Source organism: Microcebus murinus, chromosome 1 (genome assembly GCF_040939455.1).
Source record: "Microcebus murinus isolate Inina chromosome 1, M.murinus_Inina_mat1.0, whole genome shotgun sequence".
NCBI classification, from domain to species: Eukaryota; Metazoa; Chordata; class Mammalia; order Primates; family Cheirogaleidae; genus Microcebus; species Microcebus murinus.
In genome coordinates this window covers 77,663,070-77,677,200 of record NC_134104.1, presented here as the reverse complement: position 1 = coordinate 77,677,200, position 14,131 = coordinate 77,663,070, and the positions used below count along the sequence as shown (strand labels likewise).

The following is a 14,131-nucleotide window of genomic DNA, read 5'->3' as shown; positions in this document are numbered from 1 at the left end:
GGAAGCCTTCCTGTAAAACATCCCTACCAGAGATTTGAGAGCTCTCCCATGATAGCAGCCTCTAATAAGTGAACCATTGAGTTCACACATTCCTTCAGGGCAAAACCCTGCAAACTCCTGTTTTTGTCTTTAATATAGTAATACAGGGGGTTATACAATAAAATAACGGTCTTATGAGCCACATCTCATTAATTCCTCAATCATATTTCCCCAACAATCCTTGTATCCATCTGTTATATTGCAATATGAGAATGGCTGTTTTGGTGTTTGTTTTTTTTTTCCAAGTAGGTTTTTCTTCTGTGATTCCCAGTATATTTTTAATGCAATTTGGGTTTCACAGAGAAATATCCATGGGGGAATTTGCATTTTCATGTACTCATACTGCATCTTATAATTCTAAAAATTAACCTATCCTTACTTTATTTAAAAAAAAAAAAGAAAGACTGATTTGCAAACCTATTCTGCTTCCATCAAATTTAAAATTCTGCTTTCCAATTTTCATTTTGCACCTTTGTGCAATTGCTCTTTGCAACCCACCTTAGGTTTTAAAGAGCCTTCATATCTAAAATGCCCATGAAGAGATTTTATTCTACTTAGGCCAAAGATTCAGTCAAACATTTGAAAAAGCCATTCATAAAAGAACAAAATCTTTTAACCACTATTTTTTCCCCATCCAGTTTGAAAACAAGGAAGAAAAGTAAGAGAACAACAGGGGAAGAAATAAGAGTAAATTATTAATATCTTATTATGGCTTCAATTGTGAGTAATTTATTCAAAAATATTTAATGAGCGGCCACGTCCATTATTCAAGGCATTCAAGATACAGCTGCAGAAATAAAAAACAAGACAAGACCCAGTGCTCATGAAACTTCAAATTTCAAAAGTTCAAAAGACCAATCCAAAAAATGGAGTCGGCTATTTTTGTGGAACCATTTGGATCCATCACAATTGAGGAGAGCCAAATAAAATCCTGAATTCCCAGATCCCTATAGGCCACTCTTTTTTTTTTTTTTTTTTTTTGAGACAGAGTCTTGCTTTGTTGCCCAGGCTAGAGTGAGTGCCATGGCGTCAGCCTAGCTCACAGCAACCTCAAGCTCCTGGGCTCAAGCAATCCTTTTGCCTCAGCCTCCCGAGTAGCTGGGACTACAGGCATGCACCACCATGCCTGGCTAATTTTTCTGTATATATTAGTTGGCCAATTAATTTCTTTCTATTTATAGTAGAGACGGGGTCTCACTCTTGCTCAGGGTGGTTTCGAACTCCTGACCTCGAGCTATCCTCCCGCCTCAGCCTCCCAGAGTGCTAGGATTACAGGCGTGAGCCACCCGGCCTATGCCACTCTTTTATGCTCTACTATAGATGATTTGCTTAAGTTCTCCAAGACAAGTGCTTTACCTCACCATTATAAAGTGATGACTAATGAGTTATTTCATTATGCACATAAATTACAGAAAAAGATATTAATACATTTTTTAAATGCTAATTCAAATTATCAGAGTAGTTTTTGGCTTTTTTAAATTGTGTTTTTTAAAAAGGTTCCTTAGGCAACTGGAAGTTTTCATTTAGTTTAGCCTGAATGATTATTTACGGTACCCATAAATTTATTATAAAGACCTTCAGTTTCCCTAATTTAAATAAAAGAAAGTACAACCATAACCAAAACACTTTCCAAACATATTTAAAAGCACCATTTTTCACCACTGAATTTTCCTACTGTTACACTCTATTCTTTTAAAACCATTTGCCTTATTTCAGATGTGAAACAGGCAAAAGAACTCTTATGTTTAAAATGTTTGCCAGACATATAAGAATCATATCTTCTTAGGAAAGGGTTTAAAACATTATCTATAGTTGGCTTTGTGTTTAATTGGAGAGGGTGTAATTTAGATTGATGTAGAAACCTGTTCCTCCAATTATAAGAAAATAGAGGCTTATTTTTTCCCATGAACATGTATTATGAAATACTATATACATAAACTTGTAAGACTGTCACAAATTCAGCCTATGTACATTCTATATTTACAAAAAGATTTTAGATGGTTTAACATAATGAAAACACAGTAAGATCGTGACACAAAGATTAAAAATATAGAGTATTTTATAAAGGAGAAGATATTCCACAAAACTTGATGAAGGATAGTTGCTGCAACTGAGACCTAATTTAATTTTGAGTTTCTAAATAACTATCATCATTAGATAAGAGACATACTAGTTCATCCAGTTTATCCAGAGAAGGACTCTTCTCTCTCACTCACAGAGATAAGCTTAAGTGTAAGAGACACTAAACATAATGGACAGCGTCTTCAACACTTGGTAGAAGATGCAGATTTTCATGTGGCAGAGACTGCAAACTGGTAACCTACGAGACAGATTCAACCCACACCTGTATCTTTTTTGATACTAGCAGTGTCTCCAAAAATTTTTGAATTGTTGCCAATATTTAAAACTTTGGAGATTTAACATAAGAACTCTCACTTCCAGCTTCTCTTGAAGAATCAGATTTGGGGACATTGGCCCTACATTTCCAAGTGGTAGCAGCTGGCTGGAGCTGATGGACAGCTGTCCCTCCTGCACTCCCTAAGACCCATTACCACCACTTACTCATGTCCTCTGCAGACATCAATCCTGCAGGCACCTAAGCAGGGACCCCTGAAAACATGGTGATCTTTTATAACAATCTTACTACAAAAGTTGGGTGTATGAAACAAAACCATCAATCTTTGAAGGCCAATCTGGGGAAAGCTAGAGTGATAGAACACAGGGGCAGGGAGCAGAGCTCAGAGTGGGGTCTATCTCTGTCTGGGCATTAGAAACCCCACGGGGCTCTTTAAACAATACAAAAGCCAAATTCCAAGGACTTTCAGGACTTCTCAAGAGTCCTTGGGCACAGAGTAAGAAACCACTGAAGAACAGCATTTTCATTGTTTCAAAGTAATATCCTGTTTTTGAACAAGAATCACATATGCAAGACTGTTACTGAGAAAGTGTGTATTAGAGTACATTAGCTCATGTCTTGGGTCTGATTTGTTGGGCATCCGTTCTACCTAGTTGAAAATGTTTTGAAGATCACCCCTGTGTTCACAGAACCCCAACATATACAATAGATAAAAGGAGGGCTGCTCTTCTTAAAGAGGGGTTAGGAAGGCCAACCTGCTTAGACATCTTGAAGTAAAAACTTGTTCTCAATGAACAAGTGGATGCCATGTCACTATGCCCATCAGTTGACTCTGATGGCTCTGTCAAGAGCTGGAGTGCAACCATTAGCCAATGAGCTCCCTGGAAAGTTCCTGACGGACAAATGTTCTATGTGGTTGATTACAGAAAAATCCATAGATTTAGTAATCTGGCATACAATTGGCAAAGCAAACATTTTTTACTAAAGTAAAAGTGACAGGAGATGGAGGGCCATTGCACAGGAAGCAGATGCAGAAGTAACAAGGGCAGGGTCTAAATCTTCCTCAAGAAAGTGCTTTCAGTCTGCTGAGGCTCCTAAGCAAGGAACAGACTCAAGACTCAGAATTACATACTGGCATAGGATAGATACAAACTTCTTAAAGCAGCAAACCTCATGCCTAAACCAAATTCTAGACTGAACTCCAATACTATATATAAAACAACAATGAATGAAGACTGCACAGTGCGTAGCCAGGGTTTCCCATGTACACACATCCATCCCTTCTTTCCATAAATCTGATACCTCCTTGGAATCCTAAAGCTCTGTGGAACAGTGTTAAAAACACTGTCATGGGGGAATAAAAGATATGACTTTGGCCTAGAAATTCTTTTTTTTTTTTTGAGGCAGAGTCTCACTCTGTTGCCCAGGCTAGAGTGCCATGCCATCAGCCTTAGCTCACAGCAACCTCAAACTCCTGGGCTCAAGTGATCCTTCTGCCTCAGCCTCCCAAGTAGCTAGGACTACAGGTATGCACCACCATGTCCTGCTAATTTTTTTCTATATATTTTTAGTTGGCCAATTAATTTGTTTCTATTTTTAGTAGAGATGGGGTCTCGCTCTTGTTCAGGCTGGTTTCGAACTCCTGACTTCGAGCAATCCACCCACCTCAGCCTCTCAGAGTGCTAAGATTACAGGTGTGAGCCACCTCACCTGGCCGTGGCCTAGACATTCTTAAGACATGTATTAACACCTTGATCACAATCAATACATATGAACTAAAGCCACTAATCAATTTCAATATCTAAATTATTGCTTTGAAACCATATTTTGAAAAATAGACACACACACATCAAACCATTAATACACAAATCAATGAACCAAAGAGCTAACTCTTCCCTGGTAAAATTCTCACGATGTAGAAATAATTACATTAAAACCAACCACTTGCTCCTGGTCCTTTATAACTCTTAAAACAATATGCCTTTTCAACTTATCTACTTTACAAACCTGAATCCCTGTCTTCTTTAATCCAAATAATTGAGCAACCAGAACCTTTGTCATTTCCAATATTCTGTTAAGAAAAAAATGTGTAAAAATTTAAAAAATAGTAAGCAGCTAAAAATTTAATTAAGCAACTAATATTTTGTTCTCTAGTCCTGAAAAGGGATAATAAATTCTACATTTTTTAAATATCCGAGCTTAAAATTTGGTTTCTAAAGACCCTTGGTTTCATCATCTTTCCCAGTGGGACAACTCAAGGAATTTTAAAAGGCCTAGTTTACAAATTCAGTGTCCATGACTTGAAGACATCACTATCAGATTGACAAGAAAGGGGAAAAGAGTGTAGCTGGATCCAGGAGAAAGGCCAGATTATTTATGCATCCACAAAATTTTTTTCTATTCTCCGGTGGTTTAAAAAATAAAGAAGGAAGATGTTTTCCCTTTACGAAGAATAAATACAATTACACTTCAGGAGGAAAACAGTAACCTTCCCAAATTTTCAACCACTTACAAAAGCCTACAAAGTTTGACCCCCACACCATTGAAGCAATCTGTGTCTGCTGCACATTCCCAGTAAGCCTATGCCACAGAACCCATACATTCCAACACATTGAGCAAGCACACACATGCCTCCCGGCATCCCCCACCCTCAACCCACGAGGGCAAGGTGGCTACAGGCAGGCCTACACACTAGGGACCACTCAGTGGCCAGCCCTTTCCAGCCATCCCCACGGGGAATGCACAGGGGATGGAGAATGAGAAAGAGGAAGTGGCCAGTGCAGGGCCTTAGGGAAAGAAATGCAAAACCTTTTGTGGGGCAGGCCAACCACATACTCAGAGAGTTTTCAAATGTCAAAGAAAAGAACAAGTTGTGTGAGCCTCCCATTCCTGCAGTCACCACTGGAATCACTTATTATCTTCCACCCACTATCACCAAGAACTAATCTTTCCTATGTATCCTGGAATTATAGAGAGAGAAAGCTTGAGCTGCATGATTTGGTTCAGTCACCTATGCTTCTACAGCTACTGCCTTCCTCCCCTCCTCCCTCCTTCCCTTCCCCCTTTCTTAATAATTGAAGAGGCTAAATTGCACTTTTTCACTGTTAAACTGCTTTCATCATCTACATCTCTTTCAAATAAAAAGACACAAAACATGTCACTTCAAAAGCTTATCCATATAATGAGGAAGAGAAACATCCACTGAGATTTCAAAGTATGCATTGTTAAAATCACAAAGATCAGAAGAGACTAAAGTAAAAGGTCTCCAAGTAATAAAAACTATATATCCTGTCCTCACACGTGCTTTTTCAAAATATCATGAATTTCTCTAAGAATCAGAGCTCAATTTTTTGCTTTGTTTTTCAAAGAGAAAGAATAAAGAGAAAGATATAGCATAGTAATAAAAATGTCTTTTCTGGTAATATCTTAAGCACAGAGGTTCTTGACAAAGAAAAGTATTTTATAGCATTAATTTCATACAAGTATATTCTTATCAAAAAAGTACCACTTCTCTTTCTAGAAGCAATCTCTTATGTATCTCATTTCACAGGTAATATGACTATATCTTAAGTCCTATGTCACTAAACAAAAGTCCTATGTCACTATCCTAAGTCCTTTGTCACTAAACAAAAAAATAGTCACAAGTGTGTAAGATGCTTACATATTGTGTCCAAAAGATCGTATCAGTCTTTCTACTGCCTGTACTTTCACTGACTTTTTCATGTGTCGAAAGGTTTTAAATTTTCTAATGTTAATGAGATGAACCATTTTATAAAAACTAATTTGCAAAAATTCCATTATTTTCTTTCTCCAAACCATAGGCATTTTTTAAAAATACATATAAAAATGAAAGCACTCCAAAGTTTGTGCAACATTCTAGATCCTAAACAAAAAAGCCTGAGGGTTTTTTTTCAGGATTTGAAAAAAAGTTCTCTGGGCCAAAGGTCTAGATTAAAGACCTTCCTCCCATATTGCATACATATATGTTTTTTATATACATATATGTTTTTTAACCATCAACCACAATGATTTTTTTTAAAAACACCTTTTTCTCTTTATATAATTACAAATGTCTCTACTATAGGACTACTTCAAGAAAGTTCCTTTACTGGGGGGAAGGGGAGGGAAAGGCAACACACGTAACCTAAACATTTGTACCCCCATAATATGCTGAAATTAAAAAAAAGTTCCTTCAAATTATAACACTTTTCATTGTTTTTCAATTATGCTAAATTAAAAATAAACTGAACTTCAGACCCTTACCTTTCTAAGCATATCTATTATATATATGTAAATTATCTTATTCTGAGGAATAATATACAAAGTTACTCTATAACCTATGTACACTTTATCACAATTTCCTACTTTATTGTGCTGTTGCTGTATTCAAATTAGATAAGACAGCAAGGGGTAACATGGCCACTGCCTTTTTGAAACAGTTTTTGTCACCAGGAAGGAGGAATTATTTTGGAAATTGAAGCATCACAGCCCTATCCATAAAAGGAATTAAATATGGTTCTCTCTGGGCTGTTGGAGGGTAAAATAGAAGGCCTAGAAGGCCGAGTCCAGTCCTATGTCCAATAGCACATAGCACCTACTCAGTATCAGTTACCTTTCTTCCTCTCTACTTTTGGGAGATAGGATTCAGAATTCCATGGAAAATGCAATACCCTACTCTGAACTGTATTAACTTGAAGAAATGCTCGGGGAGATAGAAATAATCTTCTTTCACCTATTTTTTTTTTTTCTTGATAATTCCTCCCTCCTTCCCATCACCACCATATAGTCCACAAAAGTTCACAGAAACAAGAGGATAAACACAGGAAAAGTTTTACAATTGAGGGGAAATGAACTGTACTTCACATCCTTAATTATTTAGTGTATATTTGAGTGATTATATCATTAGTAAAGAACTCTGAAAACTTTATGAATACTGTCCCTATTAACACTCATGCCATACTCACAAGAGAGGCCAAAGGCCTTATTTGGTACAGAAAGTGAAGCAGAGAGAGATACCACCTCTGGGGCAAATCTAGGAAAAGATGGCAGTTCCTAGCAGGGAAAGAAACCACAACACAGTCCTGACCTCCCCCCAGTGAGCTGGCTGAAACCTGTGAAGAACCCACCCAAGTAATTCCCTGAGCTAGACTTTCATTTCCCACATGGCACACAGTCTTGACCAGGGCTACGCCTCACTGCCTCATCTGTGTGGCTCAGATGTTGAGAGAAACGTATGTTTTGGCAATGTCCTATTTCATAATACAAGGAATGCAAAAAAACAATGTAACAACAACAAAAAATATAACCTGCTTACATATACACCACCACTTTTGTCTATGGGCAAGCCTGGAGAGATAATGCTGCTTTTAAAATTACATCTGTTTGTTTCTAATTATTTTTTTCTAAAAACTATAGCAAAGCACAGATCATTCAGACAATGTAAGATCATTGCAAAATGTCAATTCACAAATCTACTTTTGTGTATTTCCATCATTCTTCAACAGCACCCTTTGAACCTTATAATACTTTCAGTTGAATTCTTTAATTAAAAAAATTAAAGTAGGTGAAGTATACTAGAGTGAGAATCAGAAGATCTGGGTTCTATCTCTACTACTTTATAGTCATGTGGCTTTAGGCAAATTATTAAACTTCTCTAAGTTCCTTTATCTGAAAAAAGGGAAAATATCAATTTTCCTATCTTCTTCACAAAATTATTATTTGGAATGAATGAAATAATGTGTGGAAGAGGCTGGAACAGCAACAGTACTATATGAATATAAGATGTAGGCACATAAAAATACATCTCCCTGGAATAATGCTACTAGTATTACATACTAGTATTACATATCAACACATGGGAGTTATGAAACAAACTTTCTGATCACATTTAAAACAAAAATTATAAAATTCAAGCTGCCCACTAAGGCAAATTCATATTTTGGGGACTTATTAATTATATGACAGTAAAAAAAACTGAAAATATCTTTCTTATAGCAATAGTCTCATAGAAGTTTTCCTGGTCATTAGGTACATTTCTTATGAGTAAATATTAGAAATTCTAAAAATGCATCAGAATTTTAATTTTCATTTACTGGACTTATTAAAATACCTACTTTATTTATGAAATATCCTTGATAGTAAACAGAAGGGGAAAATTCTAATTAAATGTTCTCATTTTAAGAAATAAGGTGTAGAACAGATAAATAATCAGAAAAGCCTGGAATAAAGAAACACAATATATCTCAAAAATGCAAACTCATTATTTAGTGAAAACCAGAGGCTTGGGGAGGAGACATACAACTACTAAATGATGGAATGGGGTTAGTTTTTGGATTTGATTGCCTCCTATTAATGCAAAAGCTTCCATTTTTCACTAGTCTACTTATTTTATCTGAATATGCCATCAAACTCTAAAGCAAATTAAAGGAATAGTTATTGTATTTCCCCACCTTTTTGGCAGCCAAGCAACAGAATTGGAAATTTTCTGCAAAAGAAAATAATTTTTCTTCACTATTTTATGGAGATACCAGACTAAAGTCCATGATCAAAACAGGAAAAGTAAAACCTTAAAAATAATGCTCTGAGCACTCTGCAATTTTGCTGCCCAAAATAGAACCCATACAATCCATGCCACCAAATGAAAATTATAAGTTTGTGAGCATGAAGTCAAATTATAAAGTAAAAGATTTAAAATGTTTTAATGGTGATAAATGGGAGGAAAACTGTTATCTTTATTGGTGTTTGTTGTTTATTTGCTATTACTTGTTCAATAATAATGTTTTGAATCATTACTCAAACTAATCTGAACTAGAATTTTAGTGTAAGGATAAAAACTAACTAATAAATTATTTGGGCATGTTTTATTACACAGAACTTTCCCATCCCTCAATTTAGAAGTTAACATAGCCTTTGAGAGATTATGCTTTTGACTAAAAGTTTTAGAGCCTAAATTTTTAAAAAATTGGTTTTGCCATGCCCCACTACTCTCTAACATCAACAAGAACACTGAAGACACTTTAGTAGTGTTTAAATATAATTTTTAAAAATATATTTTGAAATTTATAATTCAACTTTCTTAACAGCCTCCAAAAAAAACATTTCAATACTATGCTTCCCCTAATGAAATTGATTCATTCAGAGTAGTTGTGCAATCCAAAACAGTATATTGCCTTTCAAAGCATAGAATTTCAAATGAAAATGCATATTCAAGTTCTGAATTTCCTAACACTTAAAAAATGGCTTTTAGATCATCAAAGCCTTCATAGAATCACTCATGAGAGGGAACATCCAAATTAAAATGAAGGAGGGTAGTTTTTGCATTGGATGATCCTTTCAGTATCATGCTCACTGAAAAAGCCACTGCAGGTGCCTGTAACTTAGCTTTCACAACAAGGTTAACCACCTACAAGATTTATGCATCACTCAAGGCAAATATCATTGCACTTGTTTCCTTTGCCACAAGTTTCAATCACCTAGCGATTTTCATTAGCCTTTTCAATACTAAATTCCAGAGCAACTATTGCTCAATTAAAAGTCTCCTCCTGTTGCCTCTGGATACCATCTGTCTGAAACTACTGTCCTCCCCCCACCAAAAAAATACACACACACACTTGCACACACCCCATTGAATCAGAGAGATGAAACAGCTCAAATAATATCCTCTAACAACTCTGACCAATTGCTCATTTACTTTTGAGGGTTTTATTATAGACCCAGAAGAATGATTCAGCTGTAGACAGCAAGTATTTAGAAAGTTTAAAAGTATCAAATACATATAAATAGTTCCTGTAGAAATCTGGTTTTCATAGCTTTTGTGACTTTTAGTAAATGTGCCCAAGTTACTATCCTTTTAATGCACAATTCAACTTCATTTACATTTCCTCTACCCAGTACTTGAAAATTTAGAGCAACCTCCACCAAAAAAAGGCCACATTTGTTTATTCAAAATAATAGTGAAATGCTAATTTTGATATGCAATTAGTTCTAAATCTTCTAACTTCTTTTTAAAGAAATATTTTAAAAGTTAAAAGCATTTCCTCTTAAAAAACATATATTACTCTTTAGATCATTATGTATAAAAGGCTTTTGTACAAATATTACTGATCTCCCCTCATCTTCTCTCTACTATATTTTTAATTTTTTTTCTCTTTAGTTATTCTATGACCAGAAATCTTGTTTCTACTGAATGATAATCTCAGGTTAACATAATAAAAACCAAAACTCTTAGACCATCTCTTACTGGTCATCTTATACCCAGCCATAAGTATAAGGAAACATTATTATTATTGAAAAGGACAGTTTGGCAAATGTACTACATATCATCAAATCACCTTTAAGAATTAATGTTCAGCTCTTTAGCCATTAAATACAATTTATATTATAATTTAAAATTGATACGTATTTGGTGAATTGGAAAATCAAGCAAAATATAAAGTCTATTTTGATCTGTAGATTTCACTGGTTTTGAATATTTAGTTAAATAAATACCAAATGACCAGTCTTTTAAAAATGCAAACTAGAATTTTAAACCTACATCATCATCTAAATTATCAAGTAATTTTTTCTTTATTGTTTTTATTTTAACTCTAATATTTACCTCTTGGAGATCACAACAATGTAATTCTCTATAGCATTACCTAGAACTATATAAAAAAATTATTAACCTTTTTTAAAATGAAAAACTAAAAGTCCAATTCCAAAGCCAAATCAAAAGTAACCTCAAAGTGTGATATCATACATTTTGTATTAATATATATTATATCCACACATGAAATGTATATAATTAAATTCAGGAATTAATTTCTAATTCAACAAATTCTTAAAATAGAAGAAGGCTACCATATGATTTTAACCTAATAAAGTGTTTTCTGTTTCTAGAAAATTAAAAATTAATGCAGCAAAAGCCTTTGTTGCAGGGAGGGCTTGAGGTTGGGTGGGTATTTTTTTGGTTTTTTTTTTTTTTTTTTTTGCTTTTTGGTATTTAATTCAACTATACACAATGTAGTACATACAAGCAAAATACAATTGAGATACTGTTTTCTTTAACATTCCTATAGGAGACCAAATTCATTTGCATTGGAGAGAACACAATTAGTGATTTTTAACTCATGAAAGACAAATTCATAGCTTTTTTCCTACACTACCTCATAGTATTCACACCATCTCAGTAGAAGACTGTCTAGCACCACTCAGTTACTTCCTAGAAGTGGGCAGAAATTACATTTTTCAAAGTTTTGTTTCTCACAGAATCATTCAACTTTAGATACAAAAGTATATTCAAGTTACCATATGTCTTAGCTCAAAACAATTTATGCAATATGTGTGTATACATAATTTTTAAGTAAACTTTCATCAACACCAAAAATGAAATTTCTATCAAAAAAGTTCCCACAACTTTTAACAGTGCTTTAAAGCTTACCAGTGTTTTTCTCTTTAATAAACCTTTGACCATACCAAGAAATGTGAATATAAAAAAAATCCAAATATTTTTATTCAATAGAGCCTGAAACCAACTTAGAAAATAAAAGAAATAAATGCTTTGTGCATGGCTCACATTACAATAATTTGCATTTAATAAGAATGAAACATGTGTGACAAAAAGAATAGTTTTCTACTTCTGAATGACCCTGAGAAAATAACAGTATGTTGCCTGTCTACAATAATAGCACATATAAAATGATGCTAGAATATTTAACAAAAGATCCAATTGGTAAGCAAACAACATGCCAATAATTTCATGACTTCAAATAAAAACATCTCCTCCCAAACTATCATTAGCTTTAAAAAAATCTATTTGGGATGTAGATATTAAAACTGATTCTTGAGAAATCAGAGAAATCAGTACAATATAAAGAAAGCTATTAATAATACTCAATTGTTCAATGATTTTTAAGTAAGCAAGCAATGAAGATGAATTGTTTTCTTCACATTTTCACTTCCACTAACACAAAAACCACATATAGAATTGACTTAACACTGACAAATTTACTTCTAACCTGTGAATTTTCACAGAAATACAACAAAAGAACACCAAAATAGTCATCATATAACATAAAAGCTTCAGTTTCAAATGTCACAGTACCCTGGTTTTTGTAAGCTACCAGCGTGGTGGTGTCCAGTACATAAGAACATACAGCTGCCTCATCCTAGGAGTCTGATCTCAGTACACAATACCAGTCATTAGCTATCTCTCCCTTAGCCTGCAGTACAAGTAGCTAATTTCTGCATTTTAAACTAATAAAGAAAAGGAAAAAAGATTAAAACCATCCAATCAGAAATGATGTAACTCCTCTACAGCAGCAGCTTATGCATACATTTGGAATGTTAAACATCTTCAGTGTAGTGAATCATACACAGCACATTTTAATCTACCTCCTGGGTATTTCATATCGCCCACATGTTCAGAGAAATCATGTACTAATAGGGCTGTATAAATCCTAGATTGCTCTTTATTTAATTTATACTAAAAACTTGGGACATACTTTTAATTCTGAACTCTTATATAAACAGAACAAAATTATTTAAGTGACATTCCAGCTAATAACAAATAATCTCTACATTTGAAAAGAAAAAAGCTAAGAAGTAGTACATTTGTAAGATTTATATGTTAATAACTTTAAATAAATTAGCATTTCACTTATATTGCAAAATTAAACAATGTACATTGCAACATGAAACAATGAAACATCAACTAATGAAAGTTAAAATTCTAGTGATTTTTACTAATTATAATCCCAAAAAGGATTCACAACTATACAGCTAACAGAATGAGACATTTGTAGAAACATAGTACAAATATTTTGAGTGGTTCTTTCAAATCTTGTTCACTATATTACTCAAATTTTCAAGTGTTGAGATGAGTAAACTTGCAATAAATATCACCAAGCTTCGACTTGCATTTCTTAAGAAAAAAAATATTATTTTAAAGAAAAGCATACAAACTGAGAATATTTTATTGAAAACCAATTAGTTACACATTACATCTTTTCCAATAGAGGAAAGAACTAGCTTATTATTGTGCATGAAACTGCACATCATAATTCTTACTTCTTTTTTTAAAAAAGGTATTAAACAGTTTTCTGATATGCCACAGAGTCATTTACAAACAAAAGATATCCTGTTGCTTAAACTAAAATATATCTGGAAATGTGCACACAAATTTTAACAATCCCTTCAGCAACACATCTAAGTATTTATAAAATTAGAGTAGTTTGTTTTAAAATCTATTCAAACCACACAAAAATCAAGTGGTCACACTATTGACTATCACAAATTGTAAAGGTAATAAATCAAAAACTTCACTTAGCCTCTCCAATTCAGCTACTTAATGACTAATAGTGAAGAAATGTATGTGAATGGGATATAAACTAAGTTACCACACACAGCAGAAGAATGAGTAATAAAGGGCCCAAATTTCAAGTCCACAATATAGTTTAAACAAAGATGTTCTCTCTCATTCTCTCCTCATAGATATTTCTCATGTTAGCAAATCACTGTGGAGAAATCCAACCTCCACAAAACTTGTTACTCCTTCATTAACAACAGTGCACTTAAATATAACTATAGATTTCACAATAATCTTTGTTTAGCCTCAAACATTTCTTACAAGCAACAACAAAACGCTCACAAACATTACTCAGTAGTCTCAGTGACCAAAAAATCCGGCTTTTATCTGCCATCCAACCCAAACAACCCACTTCTTTAGAATGCTATGCAAAATATTGACCCCGTGATGAA

General features: G+C 34.0%; 1 protein-coding gene across 2 annotated transcripts in view; it reads right to left on the bottom strand.

Moving 5' to 3' along the window:
- Window positions 1-14,131, bottom strand: part of IGF2BP2 (insulin like growth factor 2 mRNA binding protein 2) — a 163,287-nt gene that overhangs the window by 146,832 nt on the left and 2,324 nt on the right. The window lies entirely within an intron of this gene.